The 16428-nt window shown below is 39.8% G+C and overlaps 1 long non-coding RNA gene across 1 annotated transcript in view; it reads left to right on the forward strand.

Moving 5' to 3' along the window:
- The window catches only part of LOC123374896, a 34951-nt gene extending 23554 nt beyond the window's left edge, over positions 1-11397 (forward strand). The window contains exon 4 of the long non-coding RNA XR_006581242.1: positions 9734-11397. This is a non-coding gene — a long non-coding RNA (uncharacterized LOC123374896). The remainder of the gene's footprint in view (positions 1-9733) is intronic.
- Positions 11398-16428: the final 5031 nt, after the last annotated feature.

A 16428-nucleotide genomic window follows, 5' to 3' on the forward strand; every position in this document is an offset into this window, starting at 1 on the left:
ACTGACCAAACCCCCAGGTCAAGACCCCTCTCCCAGAGTCCAATAACTGGTACCTTTGCCTCTTCAGGTGCAGTGAAGGTGATGGTCAGGGAGAGAGAATGGGGTGCCAAGGGTGTTAGTCCCTGCTTTTTTATAGTTTCAGTCTCCCTCTGGAAAAACATTTCCACTTTAGACTCAGGCGACAAAGAGAATATGTGGAAGGATATTCCCTGCTGGTTTTTTTCCCCACCCGTTTGGACTTCCTTTGTTTTCCTCCTTGCTTAATGACTCTGTATTTCTTAAATGCAAATTAAGGCAAGCACACATTCCTTCCTTTGTTTAGGACAAACCTGACTTCTGCCTGGGTAGGGCTGTGGCTTTGGAACATGTGTTGTTAATATCATACATCCTATAACTTCACATATAATGTTGGCACACACATTTTATCAAGACAATACTGACTGGCAAATGATAAGTTTTCAAATGATACCTTACAAGGCATAATTTGTACAAAGATTATCACAAGAGTGTGTAGGTGTGAATACAGGAGTGTATTCCATCACAGCAGGACAATGATTTTATTCATGTAATCTGGAGTTCAGATAACTTGAGAAGGCAGCCTCTTGCCCCAATCCCCCTAACACTTCCCCTTGCAGTCAGAAACAGCTGGACACTGTTGTCACTAAGCAAGCAGAGTAATACCAGGGCAGTAGACTCCATAGCACCTGGGCTCCTCTTGCAGCTGCTCAGCTCTGTGGGGCAGCACTGGCTTCTGTGGGCCACCCAGGGAGCAGCATGGAGGCTACGCTGAAGAGGGAGCTAGGTACCTTATGATGCATCAGCCAGGGCCTGAGCTACGACACTGATCAGGTGAAGAGCAACACCATGGCAGAGATATGGAAAGGAGGCCAGGGGGAAAGGATGTGCATGCAGACATCTGCACACAGGTGGCAGGGGCTTCACTAGGAGGGTGTTGCAGGGCAGCAGTGGGGGAATTGCATCCAGGCAATTGTTCTGGGGGTGGGGACATTTATTCAGATTCTTATTTTTTTATGTTAAGAAGCGCAACATTTACCATTTTCAATTTAATGTTTAGTATATTTCATTTTTACTTGAAAATTGTGTCAAGCTCTATTTGGGTGGAAATTCAATTTAAAATGCATAAAACCAGCATTTTATTTATTTATTATTATTAAATAAAGCTACGTTGTGTGCTGGATACCTAACTTTTTTCTTATCAAAACATGCTTTGCATATAAACCTAAGTGATTTTTTCATCTTGACTACTTATCTGTAATTAATGAATTGAATCAAATGTTTCTGGTCACCATGTCCTTCAAGATTTTAGAACTAGTACATCTCAGCGTCTCACACCTAGTTTTTATTCATAGACCGGAAGAGGAAATACACGCTTTCTTGCTTTTTCAGCTCCTAATTGGTTTCTCAATTTGGAATGACCTAGTCACAGAATTGAATGAACTGAAATGAAGAAAATATTCTCTCTCCACATCAGCAAAAGAGGCTACTGCTTTCAAAAGCTGGTTTAGCACTTCAACAAATTCATGTTCCAGATGGTTAGCCAGTGACTTCTACCAGTTCAATGGGCTGACTTGCTTTAAAACTTGGCAGCAAACGTACTGTGTAATATTATTTTTTTGTATTTAATTTAATTTTTTTAATTTTAGGTCCATTTCAAATTTAATCTTAAATAGTTTTTTATGACTAAACCTGTATTTAATTTAAAACATTCAGTTGAAATTAAAAAATCCATTTTTTAAAAAATCATCTTTTTTTTTTTTTAATCTACCATGAGCCTGGATGGGGATTGTCAGTGGGCAAGAGGTGTGGCCTTCTAACCCCAAAATTCCCCAGACATGCTGTAGCAGAGATGGCTATACAGAGATCTGTCTCTTCTGTCCTGCTCTGCTGCTCTCTTGCTCTGACACCATGGTTTTTTCAGGAGTCATGCTAGCGTCGGCTGATTCCTACATAGGTGTGCACACCCCACATGTGCCATGCAGGCCAGTTTTCTGTACAGCCACACACAGCAGCTCCTTTGGAGTTGGGGGCTGGGGCAGGACCCGTGGGTCTGCCACTGAGCCATTAGGCTACACAGAATGGGGGTGCAAAGACACGGCGGCTGCTATGAACCAAAAGCTACACTCCTAACTGCAGGGTAGATTTACTTCTACTCCACAGTATTAGGGAGTTATTGCTCCCAGTGAGATGCCCAGCATCCAGTCCAGCTACTCAGGCTGGGCAATGGAAACAGAATTTGGGGCTTACCGTGCATATTAAAAGGAAATATGTGAGGGCCTGTTATATCTCTTTATTAATAGGTTTTGACTAATCCTCTATTCATTGATGTCCATTATGAGATTATATGGCTAAAATTAGGTTAGGACATAACAGTATGTCTATAATGAATTAGATTATTGTGTGTTTCTAAAATAAAAAATGGTTCAGTGATTAGGGCTGAGACTGGCAACTGACATAATAGCCTTTGTTGACTGAGAATTATTAGTTAAGTGTTACAGCCTTGCTTTGTCTCTGCAAGTTAGAAAGGAGGTCGTTCTGCTCTGTTGCAAGAAATATAAGTACTGTGCACGAGGCACAAATGTACATGGTGAGAGGGAATCAAAAGCTCCAAGCTGGCATCAGTAAAAAATATGGTAGGAGGATCAATTCTTAGAGGACAAGAGGATTTATTAGCCATTACAATCATGGTTTATTTCGCGCAATAGAATTTGTATTATGGGACAATATGTTATATGTTTTAAACCCTTTTCTAAATTATTGTATACGTGAGAAGTGAATAACTGTATTTTTTTACATAATTAGACATGTGGTGTGTATTATTAAGCTGTCTTAGAGTGCATATGTTTCCTTCAGGATCTGTGACCACATCTCAAAGCGTGATAGACCAGGTTTGGCAGAATTTGGCTCTAATAATGGTAACCAACTCACTTTAGTAGTTAATACAAAAGGAAAATATAACAGTAAATTCATCCTAGTATTAAGATTCAGTAACACCAGGGTTTGGCACACTCCAGAGGTACTCACCAGTTTAGACAATTTCACTGGGAGTTGTAGGCATTTGTATACAATTCAAATGTTCCTTGTTGTCAGGGATGCCATGCCATTTACTTTAGTTCAAAAGTTCCCTGCATTACGCGTGCGCGCGCACACACACACACACACCTGTGTCTCCTCACTTTTATCATTGAAAAGTATTTACATCAGACATGAAGAATCATGAAGCAGAGATTGGAGAAAGAGCTGGTTATGCTAAAGAATTGAATCCCATGTATCTTAATTATGCTGCAGGGGATAATATCTTTTTTTATTGGTGGGCATCCCTTATTTTGAGCCTTTCTTAGACATGACATCCCATCTTTGGGCCCTGGTCGGTTGGAGGCAGAACAAACTAATGGGTAAGGTACTGGACTGGTAGTCAGGTAACTTTGGTTCTATTCCTGGCTCTGTCATTGGTCTGATTTGTGACCTAGGGAGAGTCATTTCACCCCTCTGTTTTCCCTCCTACCCTTTCTCTAACTTGACTGTTTAAATTGTAAGCTTTTTTGGGCAGAGACTGTGTGTTTGCAGAATGCCCAGGATAACGGGGCCCCGATCTTGGTTAGCTCCTCTAGGTGCTGCCTTACATATATGACAGAATAATAATAAACTGCTCACAGGAAGTTCTCAGTACCATGCAAGATCAGGCTCTATTTTTCCACTCTGAAAGGATTGTCACAGGGAGCGGCAGGCCTAGACTGGAGTGTGAAGGCTGAACTTTGTGGGGATGTAACACAGAGACCAACTGATAATCACTACTCTGTGTCAGCTACTCTTGCCAGGCCTGACGTTCTCACTACAACTAACACACCATTGTCAGAAACTGTATCTAAAAGGTGGCATGTAATGTATTATTGGAAAACTCTTCACTCAGTGATCATTAATACTATTCTGTGGGGTATGTGCAGATAACCTATGCAAAATTACAAATGTGCTGAAATTATGTTCTTAAGATGTGTGCCTGGCGGGATATAAGATACTTCACCCGAGTCAAAGGAATGTGTATCCAAGGTAAATCGAGAGAGATTGGAAATGCATTTACATCAAAGGTAAACAAAGCCATCAACGTAGCGAGTGGGGGAGGTAGTTAAGAGGCTATCACAATGGGGTGGGTGGAGGAAGACTGCAAAATTAACATGGTATCAGCTCCCTGGTGGATACAGCAAGCTGCAGCCCCAGGAGGGCTTCCTGCCTCCTAAAGCAAAGTCTTTGAACTTTGGAGGATATAAGCAAGGACAGAAAGTCCTTTTGGTATCCTTCACCTGAAAAGGCAAAGGAACCGAGCATTTTGAGATCTGTGATGGGTCCTGGCTAGAGAGTCTGGTCAGCCATGCTGGGGGAAAAGATTCTGAGAAACAATTATTTGAAAAGGAGAGTTTTATTTGTCAAATCAGGTTTTAGTCTTACAAGTGTATTTTTATTTGCATGTAACCCTACCTATCTTTATTTCTTATACCTGGTATCACTTAATCTTATGTGTTTGTTACATAAACTTGTTTTACTTTTACTATAAACCAGTTCAGTACTGTGATTGAAATGTGTTTGTCAAACCCCGATTAAATTAAAGCTCCCCAGTGTATTATCTCTTTAAAGGAGCAAAGACCTTGATGTCTGTAAGTATTCAGGAGTGGTCTGGGTGCTTCAGGAAGATGTCTCTGGGGAACTCGGGAATTGGGGTTCATTGTTTGTTAGGCAAGGCTTGGATTGGCAGAATCCTGAGGATTTTGTAAGGCAGACAAGTGGCTGTGTCAGGAAATTTTCTCACACCACTTAGCAGTAGCAAAAGTCTCACTTGCTGAGGCTGAGAGGGATTATACAGTAACTCACAATACAGCAGATTGTCACAGGTGTTCAAGGAAAATCATATCAGTCAATGAAGATCAATTTGTGTCAGACTGAACCTTATGAGATCATTTTAAGCGCATCTTTATGAGCGCAATGGTTCCTTTCGCTATCCTTAACTCCACATTTAAGTTCAGGGCCTCCTGGGAGCCGGGAGAGAGTTCTGTAATATAGTAGACCCTTGAAAGGCTGAGCTTTGCTTTTGACACTAAAGAGAGAGGAGGGGAAATATCCTATCTAGTGTACTGCTGCTGCACTAGATACACAACATGGATGAAATGGTGTGTGATTCCAGAGGTGGCATTAGAAGTGTCCAACAGGGGAAAAATAGCATAAAAATGAAACGCTGAGTGTAAACTGTACCATTGCCTGAGGCATCTATTCACTGTTACTCACCGATGGGATAAATGCAGGGGAAAGCATAGCCATTTAGGATTTGCCATACCATCCGATTAGACTATTGCTCTAGTAAGTTTGGTATCTTATCTCAAGTTATGGCCAATGCCTCATAGTCAAAAGAATGCAAAGCTTTAATACACCTGAAATGACATCGGCTTCCCACCCTCTGAAGTCTACTATCCTCAGTACAGTGACACCAAAGGTGAACGTTCAAGGGTTCTTTTGCTGAACTCATCTTTTAATACTAGGGTCAAAGATAAGCTTTATGGCTCCCCCTAAGCTCTGCCTAAGTTTTGTTGCCTGCCTGTGTTTGCTAAGATCCTGTTCCATCCTTTCCCAGAAGTGGGTCTACCAAAGCATCCATACAGGGTTGAATGTGCCATTCATTATTCAGGCAAAACTCTCATTAATTTAGGAGCATTTTTGTCTGAATGAGAACTGCAGAATTTGGGCTTCCTTATGTTTCCAGTCACAGTGGAGGGATAATCTCATAGGAAGGGCAATATGTTTACTGAAGAGAAGGATCATTGGAGAAGCAGATCCAAAGAACACAATGGGACCAGCAAAGAGGAATCTAATCCCTCCACCCTATGCTCTCTTTGTGTGTGAAATCCTGGCCACCTCGAAGTCAATGGGAGTTTTGCTACTGATTTCAGTGGGACCAGGGATTCACTGTATAAATGGCCCTGGCACCCCCTCTATTTGAGCCAGAAAGCCTGGCCAGACAGTCATGCATGATTTCTCTCTGTGTACATGCTATGGTGATCTCGTTGGTGCCATTGGCAGGAATGGGCACTGCTGCACAAACCCACCTTGCCATTAGTAACCTTCTGTACATTCTGTTCACTGTGTTTCCTTTGCAGAAAGGCAAAGGGCCTGGTTTTTAGATTGGTGGAACTTTAAGCTAGACAAAGTCAGACTGGACATATTGGGTACATTTTTAACAGTGAGTGTAATTAACCATTGGAACAATTTACCAAAGTTTGTGGTGGATTCTCTATCACTGACATCTTTTGTAAATGAAGATTGGATATTTTTCTAAAAGATAAGCTCTAGCAATTATTTTTGGGGAAGTTCTATGACCTGTGTTATACAGGAGGTCAGACTAGATGATTGTTATTGGATAGGACCAGACAAACAGGGTGAGCGAAGAGGAAGGCCAGTAAATATGCTGATTAGACACAGCTGGGAACATTGTTAATGGAGCTCATATGGAGCCCTAGTGAGAACTAAAAGGTGTCTTCCTCTGAATGAACTCCTGGGGGAGACGAGACACCTGTCATCCCCGAAGATTAATGCTTTCTGTAGATGCAGTTTGGAGCTCCTATGCCATACAGGTGAATGGAGTCCATTGAAAGTGGTGAACAATGGGTAACTGATGATAGAAAAATGGAGGCCAGAACTTTCAGTCCGTGCGCTTGGTTGATACAATTTGGAAATATTGTTGTACTTGAGATGGGCCCACTGCTTAACAACAACACAGTACCATGCACGGTAGTCCCAAATTACCAGGCCAGAACCCTGGCACAAACAATTCAACAAGACATGCAACTGATCTCAGCCATGTTACTAGGGCTTGATTTCTGTAGCAGAGATGTTTCAGATAAGGCTTGATTTAAGAGATCTGGAAAAATCCAGTTATGTAATGTTCTAAAAATTGCCTAATCTCAACAGCTCAACTCCTCCTAACTCCAAAAAAAAAAAAAAAAAAAAGCTCCCCCTTCCACTTGTGATATTCCAAAGTCCATATGAGGCTGTTCATGACTCTCCCCTCTTTACTACAATTACACTCATCCAATGAGGTGATAGAAACAATGCCATGTACTAAAGTGACCAGTCACACGCTGATAACAATGAACAGCAAAGACATATGGTGAACCCAGTTCACAAACAATCTGTAGACTAAAATTTGCTTTCGTGTGACAGTCACAAAATCACTAACAACCAAATCTGTGAACAACTAAAGAGCTAAATTCCTCAAATAAAACTTTTTACTATAAATTTGCCTTGCCCTAGTAATAGAGATGCAGCCTAGGTTTTATTATATACATATTCAAATTGTACATTGTTTGTGGAGAAATAGTGCAGTATATTAACAGAAATACAACTAGAGGAAAAATCCATTATGAAAATATTTTATACCATATCAGCTTCTGCCTTTGTCAGGCAATAAGTAAAAGGTAGCAGAGCATGATATTAAGATGCCACTACCTAATAATTTCTTGAAAATTGCCCTTTAAGAGGCAAATGACAATGAACTGTGTCAGATAGAGCTTTGACCTACTCAGTCCTTATTCACAGAGTACACTATGGTGCACACGTCCTTTGAGTAAACAGTGAAAGGCTCCATTCCAATACTTATACAGGGTCTAGTCTCCCATTGATGTACTAGGGATTTATGTAGGTGAGTCCCATTAATGCTAATGGTCGTTCTGTGTGTAATTCTCCTTTTTCAGCAAGGAGAGAATAGACCTTTATATTTCTAAAGTAATTACAGCCTTGGCACTATTAGCATTTCCCACCTCTCTTCTCCCCCCGCCCCCCCCAATAGCTTTTTTTCCTTCCCTCCCCAGCTTTGAGTCTGAGGGGTGGGGGAAAGGAATTTTTTTTTTCAATTGAAAAAGGAAAATTGGCAAAATAACTGAAAGGTGAAACAAATGTAACTAGATCCACTCATTATTTGAAAGAAATATTAATGCAGAAAGCCAGTTTACATGCACTGCGTATGCAGTGCTTTTGGGGAGCAGTAGTGGTTTGATTTTCTGAAACCACATGCTGATTGTTTGTTTTTTACTTCTGGTCTGTTTATTTTAGAGGGAGGGAAACTAATTAAAATGACAAGGTCCAGAAAATGTATCTATCTTTAGATAAGTAAAATTTCAGTATTAGGAGACTGTTTGTAAAAACTAGATAGTTAAGTAGAATGAAGACTTCTTAGAGTGAAGTCATTGATTGACAGACATTACAGGTTGAACCTCTCTAGTCCAGCACCCTGGGGACCTGACTGGTGCCGAACCAGAGAATTTGCCAAACCACGGGAGGTCAATACAGTATTGTAGCAAGCGGGTCTCTTTATTTTTATTTCCCAGAGGCAAATAAATGGAACAACGTACCGATGTGCCCTTTTCCATTTCTGCAACAATTCCACCTTTTGCTGTATCGATATTGACAATGCTAATGCTCAACAGCATTACCAACACTTCCACAGCTTGCTGGTCTCTTAGAAGACATATTTAGGGGTAAATTAGAGCTAAATAACAGCACAGAACACTGAAAGCCAGGACTGGCAGCTGTAAACAAATGTTGCTGGATCACAGGAAACTTGGCCCCACCCAGGATAAGCAGACATCCGGCTAACTAAAATCATGCCAGACCATGGATGTTGCTGAACCAGAGAGTGCTGGACTAGAGAGGTTGGGCTACTATAATCATCCCTACAGTTTGTACGTTGTGATGCATTGAAATAACCCAGACCTTCATTCCACCAGCTGGAGTTTCTCAACATCATAGTTCACTACAAGTAGGTTCTGAATGGATTTAGGTGTCTAATGAGAGGCATCCAAGTTTGAAAAAGTTGGTTCTGAAACTGCCTCTGCAAGTGATATCATATCTGTGCCTCAATTTCCTCATCTATAAAAAGGAGATGATCTTTTTATATCTGATAGAGGTCATCTGAGACTTAATTTATTAATGTTTGTAAGTGCATAGATATTAGAAGGATGAGCATCATAGAAATATGTATTAGTAAAATCTGAATATCAATGTTGTCTACCTTTTATCTTGAAATCTAGTAAAATGTTCACCTAAAATGATCTGGTTATTAGATTCTGCAGTTTTCAGTTCCATCATCTTCGAACACTAATATGCTTTTTTTTGTGTAAACAGTTTTATCACTAAGCAAACTCCCACATTGGATTCAAATTTGACATCAGTCGAAATTGAAATGGAAGGAACAAGTCATCAAACTTGATGCAAAGAAAGACAATGAGTTTGAAAGAAACAAAATGGGAAACCACTTCTGTCTTGTGTTCTTTGGGTTCTGCATTTGCATAATGCAACTCAGACCTGGGGACAGATCCTCACACACAGCCAAAGAGAACCGATCACAGCAGGATGCGGGGTGTTCAAAGGTGTCTTAAAGCTTTGCCCTGCCCTGATCCCGATGCTTCTCTATGCATGCTGTTCTCCCTGTACTATGTTAGAGCAGCTACACTGTAATGGCCACAAGAATCATAGCCCAGGACTGGTGTAGCATAGATGTATTCCAGCTACTACATTTTCCCTAGCCATTCGTCCTTGTTCCCCCATAAACCCCTATGTCAGCTTTACACTTACAATGGGAACATCCTTGTGATGGAACAGTTAGGAAGAGTTTACAGCCAAAACAACTGCGCGGTGTGCAAAATTTGACACAGATTATCTTTATTCCCTAATTTAGGGCTTGATTCTGAAGAGGTGTGGATGAAGATTCACAGAAGCACTGCACCTGCAGCAGGACTACTGAGCATGGTGCTTTGTTACAATCCACAGTAATGACATTAGGAGACGGAGGCAGGCCCTGCACAGGGGTGGGCCTGCAAGAAACCTGGATTCAGTACATGTGTACACGAGGCATTGAGAGCAGCTGTGACTACCCCTGCTTTTCATTTCTTCTACATATAACTCCTCAGCACACTCAAATGAGATACTCCTACTGCCAGTCAGTAGTAATAACTGATTATTTTTTTAAAAAGCAACCTCCACTCATACTCACATTCCTAGATTTTTAAGGGCCCGTTATGACAATCTGATCTGATCTCCTGTATAACAGACTAGAGAATTTCGCCCAGTAATCCCTGCATAAAGCCCATAACATTCACTGAGTTGTAGGGGGCACCTGTGCTCTGCTTATATCTTTCCACTCTCTGCACCTCTATCATGCCCACTTTTTCTCCTCCTTAACTTAAGGTATGTGTTTTTTCACACCCCTGAATGACTAAAGTTTTAGCACTGAAAGTGGCAGTATAGACACAGCCTCGGTGTGGGCATATTGCTATGCTCAATTTGCAGAGCACCAGGCACCTTTCTCCCTAATGGCTGGACACTTTTCTGCACAGGTGCTGATCAGTTATTAAGTGGAAAGTGCTTGTGATTTGGCTCTGTCTACTTTATCTATCTAATCACATATAGACACTAAAACTCTCCTTCATGTCTGTGGGCCAGGATTCCGTAGCACCCTCACCCTAGTATCTCACGTTAATTCTTTCAGAAGGGCTCAGCAGCCTGCAGGATCCACACTCTGATATTCTTCTTTAAGTTACTATGTCTTCCTGCCTCTAGGTATCTCCTCTTACCCTTATGCTCTTTCCAACGGTTCCAGAGAAGAGCCTTTTCCTCTGAATTATGATTTGATTAAAGAGCAGTTCATCTACAGCAGAAGCATGCTGCCCTGTAGAAAAATATTGCAAAGAAACAGGAATAAATATTACACAATGTGAAATGTTTCTTGTTTGAAAAAGATGCAGATGGCTGACCTCAGCGGTTTGGAAATATCTATTCATCTATCACTATCACCATTATTGCTATAACTAGTATTAGAAATAGTAATTAGCCTCGGTGAACTGAATTAAAGAGATAGAAGTACTAAGAAATGAAACCTGCCATTGGATGCAAATCTAAATGACGTCCAAGAGAAGCTACACATGCTCATTCAACAGCAGAAATGTTGTCATAAAAATGTACCACAACTTTGTAAGCAGATCTAAGATTTCTCTCCTAGGACACCAACACACAGACTGGCTCATCTGTTCAGAGGATGGGGAGGCCACTCACAACATTTTGCTTCAGCTTTTTCATTTAAGCTCCTGTATCTTTCTTTTTATTGTGTGCTCATGACATTTAGGGCCCAATCTTGTCACTGATTCCTGTCAGGGGCCAAGTAATCTCCTTCTCCACTGACGTCAACAATTTTTGGTTGCACACTTGAGACACTTTAAAGAAGCTTGATTTTCAGAGGGCCAGTGCCCAGCACTTCCTGAATAGCTGCTCTCTTTAAAGCATCTCATGACGGGCACCCGAGCATTGAAGTGCTTTTGAAATCTTTACCTCTTGAGTCACTATTAATTTCTCCTTTTTTGCCTTTATTTTCACCATCACTTAAAGACGAATTAAAATGCTTTTAAAAACACACATAAGTAAAGAAACCAGTGTCAGATGTCTTCTGGTAATGATTTAGATTTCTGGTCCAATAAAAGATATTACCTCACCTCACCTTGTCGCTCTAATGTAAATACATTGTAAAGATGGACATTACAGGCTTTCTACCTGCATTTGTAGTTTATAACAAGGATTTGAGTTCTTCTTTTAACCTTTCAGCTCCTAAGTGAGGATATATCCAGCTGGGGTTCATTTTATTTGGCCCACACTTTAAGGCTCTTTTGTGGCCCTGTGTTGGTTCTAAGACAGATCTTGCATCAAAGATCTCGAGCGGCTCTCCAAGAAAGGAAGTAACATAAAGTGTTAAGGCAGAAGTGGTGGTGCTGTTGTTGTTATTATGCTGATGATTGTTATTGATTCATATTGAAGTTGCTCCTTGAGGTCACCAATCAAGGTTTATTACTCGATGCTGTATTTTTGTCTTTGATATATATAGAGATGCCCAGCTTAATATTCTTAAGAACATAAAAATGACAAAGACTGCCCTCCCAGTTCTTCTGTTAACAAAGATTCAGTGTTGTAAAGTCATGAAACTGCAATGCATGGGCAGATGGATCATATATACTTACTGTATCCCTGACATTTTTTGTTTTTGACTTACAGTAATAATGCAACCCTTTTTTTGGTCTTTGTTTCTAGTATCTAATTATGTTATTGTTCTTTGAGCTGCTGGACTGCACTGGTGATGGGAATCTATTATTTTATACTTCAAATTCTTCCAAGACTACAGTCACTCATTAAAAAGAACATCAGAGCAGCTGTTCTTTGGTACAAGAATTGCTACACTATGTTCATCGCTGTCTTTTTGTGTATATTGATTTGCTATGGGAGCTTTTTCATTGGATTTTACATTCAGCACCTTGAAATGTTTTCATGAAAGGCGTCTTCTAAGTGTTTTGCCCTTGCCTAGAGCAGTGTCTAATAAAAAATACTCACTATGAATAAATGCAAAGGTGAAAATATCCAAGATGTATTCTAGTTGGAAACTTGGCATTCAGAACTATTATAATAATACACACACTTTATATCTTTCTACTTTATCAGGCTGTGGGAGGCAAACTTCTTTGACCTATGAAGTTGATCTGTGAACTGTGTCAAAAAATTCAAAACCTCACAGTTGAGGTTTGCGCATTCTATTAGCATAATTTGCCACCCAGGCTGTAAATGTATACTTTGTACAATGGCTTGCTGCACAGATAGTATTTTACAACTTCGTAAGGCAGAGTGTTTATACCTAATGTTTCTTACATACTTTTGATTATAAGTTTGCCACAATAGCTGTGCTTCCCCCCCCACCCAATCTGCTCTGGCAGTATTTAATGAAAATGTCTTCTCTAAGGCATATGCTGAACTTCATTTGCGTAGAACAATAGATATGCAGAATAAACACAGAACCATACCTTGGCCTGAACTTATCCACTTCTGATTTAGCAAGATGAGAGAAGGGGTTTGTTGGGTTGTTTGGGGAGGGGGAGGGGTGTGTCTTTTTGTGTTCCTATCCTTCTGCAAACCTTTGAGATATAGAGAAATGGCTTATACATTTCAAGAAACCAAATGGAGTATTTGAGAATCTGAATCTGAAACTGAAATGCAGGCAGGCTTCTGCTTTTTGAATAGAGGGAATGTTTGTAGGACTTCACTGTTACTAAAGCTTTGTACGACTTATTCAGAACCAGCCCGATGATGTGTGTCCCCTCCCCAGCCCCCCACCTCTCTAGCTACACCCTCCCCTTTATAATTCCTGAAATTAAAATGTGTTGGAATGCTCAGTGCTGCTTTTCACTCTCTTTTGAATGGGCCCTTTAGTTTTTCACACCAAGGTGTCCTTTGGGGTGCCAGGTCAGGCTACCAAAACAGCTTCTAGGAGGGGATTAGGACCAATTAACATCTTTGTACACAAAAGCCACTGGCAGCTGAACAGGCGGCCTGGTGGCCTGCTCGGGAGCTGCATTTTAAATAGGGGCCTTCTGTACTTGAGCTCAAGTGGGAAGAGGCGGAGAAAGTTTTTATTTATAATTGAAAATGCTGCTCCTGGATAAAGTCGAATGAAAGGCAGAGTGGTGTTCAAAAGTATCTAACAAATACCATTTGAATATTGGCCTTTATTGTATGATTTCCATCAAGGATACTATAACAATATAGCCATTTTTCACTACATATTGAGATGAAGTGATTTTTCTTGTGAAGGAAAAACAGTTTCATCCACACATTGCATCAGTCCCTCTGTTTTTTAAATGCAGCTATACTTTAAAGTCACCAGATAGGGTTGTTGCTGCAAAGTGATATACAGTCTTAAAACCCATTGCCTTTTGAAGCGAATGCTATCACAGGGATACCTGACTCACCAAACCTTTTGTTTACCGAAAAATGAGACAATTTTGAGTGGGTGGGTGTGTGGGGGTGGGAATCAGTGTTTTATATAAGTAAATTTGCTTTTATATCCCTTCAGTTTGTTAACGGAAAAAAATAATACAGAGCCCAAAGACTGAACTGTTCAATTCAAATGAGCCAGATCCTCAGTTGGTGGATGTCAACAGAGATCTATTGACCTTAATGGAGCTATGCAGATATACATCAAGTGAGGATCTGACTAGATATCTTTACTGTGTTCTTCATTGTTTTCTCTCTGTATTACCTTTAAATCATCACCCTCAGGATCTGATCAGACGTTAAAGAAAAGGAGAAAGGCCAAAATACACGGTGTGTGCATTATTATTGTAAGAAACCTAGTGATTTACAACGGATTGTAAGTGTTTTTTTTCCTGAAATTCTAGATTTATACCATGCTATAAAGTTTGTGATGAAACCCTTCCACATTTTTAGGATGAGACTTTTTCAAACACAGTGTTTCTAATCACAACATAAGCATTTCCCCCTACTTTCATCATCATAATAATAATGCAATTTCTGTATTTTTATAGAAGGAAGCCATTACTAGCTCTTCTTTAAACCAGCATTTTTGATAGGGAAAAAGTTCATTATAGATAAGAATAGCTTAGATTTAATAACGCCATCAGAAAAACTACAATTGTCATCCTGATTAATATAATTTTAAAAGGAAGAATGGTAAGAGAATGATGTGAAAAAGATTTAAATATACCAACAAGTAAAGCCTCTATAACAGTAAATAAGAACACCAACAATATGCCAGCTCTTCAGCTGGTGCAAATTGGCCTACTTCCCTTGACATCAGTGGATCTAGGTCAATTTACACCATTCGAAGATCTGGTCCCATAGACATGCATTGTCTTTCATGTCCTGTGGTATTTATTCATTTATTTTACTTAAGTCAGTCAAATATGGATTTCCACCTCAGTTGAGGAGAACAAAAAAAACCCTAATTATGATCATTTCCAGCATCCTGGTTTTTATAAATAACTACAGATTCCATTTAGTGTGACATTTTATAACAAACATTAATACGTACTCTATGTGTGGCTTTACCCCTTCCTACCCCCTCTTTAGTTTCAGATACTGTATTGTATTTCTTCCAACATGTTGATTCTACCTCATGTTAAACGGTAATTGGCAGTAGTATAGGTGGGGATAGAAACATTGTTATATTTTGTTCATTTTTCACACTTCAGCAGTTATTCCTTTCTCTCCCTAGCTGTTCGCTTATTAGTGTATGAAATGCAGGTGTGTGGGAAATGGCAAGCAGACATTGACAGGTTATTTTGTTGGCCACTGCCTAATTAGTAGCATAGTGCATGCACCCTGCTAAGCTTTAGTGTGGTGCAGTAGAGCTGGTCTGTTCTAATTTCCTCACAGCTTTGATATTCACCAAGAGATTGACGGTTAGCACAAAAAGCCAAAGCGCGACGGAGGCCTGCAGAAACAATGGCCCTTCTTGCTTGTAGACACCACAGATGTGAGAGAAAGCTGACTAAAAACAATTGGCCAACACTGTCTAATTGTCTCCAATGTCAGCATCATTAATGTTTTCCCATGTAAAAAGTAAAAGGCCAAGGTTGTATCCTCCCTTTATTTTGAGTCACATGATTATGTAACTTACTGAGATTCATATTAAGTGTTAATTGTATTTGTGCAATAAAGAAACTGAAGCTACCTTGAATTCAATGAATATGTACTTAATTAATTTGGACAGCCTTTATCTTTATTACCTATTGAATAATCACAATCAGAATTAATAACATTTATAAGCAATTAAAATTACAGCCTATTTAATGATAATATATGTTTACGTCTTTTGCCGAGATACAAATTATGAATACTTATTAGTGAAGAAGTTGTTTGCCTGCCAGGAGGCTTCTTGTCTGTGTTAACAGCAACAAACAACAATAATCAGTTCCGTGTGTAATAGTGCCTTTCACATCAGACAATCTCCCAAAGTGCCGCACAGCAGAAAGGGATTTGCAGAATTTAAAGGTAATCACTAAATGGTAAGAATTATAATATGCCTGAAACAAAAAGGACCAAACTCTTCAAAATCACACACAAAGCAAGTACGACAAATCACAATATTTTAGCATTTTCATTATTTTAAAGCAGTGGTTTTCAACCTATCATCTGTGGATCCCCTGGAGGTTCGCAGACTATGTCTAAGATTTCCAAAGAGGTCCACAACTCCATTTGAAAATTTTTAGGGGTCCAGAAATGAAAAAAGGTTGAAAACCACTGTTTTAAAACCTAATTTCCTCCAGCAGGAAAAAATTTCCATGAAAGGTACAAGCCATATTCATTTAAAATTACTTCAAGAAACTGTACAACACCAGGCATTCACTACTTTGTATGCTACTTGGAGATTGCCAGGGTACTGCAGAGTTCCAAGACAGTCACACTCATAAGAAAGCCAAGGTGTTGTCTAGCAAAACACCCATGTAATAGCTTCAGGATGATCACTGCTAGTCACATGGGTGTTGATAAGCAGAATATTGGCTTTCCTATGGTGTTGGCCACATTAGATTTGTTGTTGTT

The sequence above is a fragment of the Mauremys mutica genome, chromosome 7, assembly GCF_020497125.1.
Source record: "Mauremys mutica isolate MM-2020 ecotype Southern chromosome 7, ASM2049712v1, whole genome shotgun sequence".
NCBI lineage: Eukaryota > Metazoa > Chordata > Testudines > Geoemydidae > Mauremys > Mauremys mutica.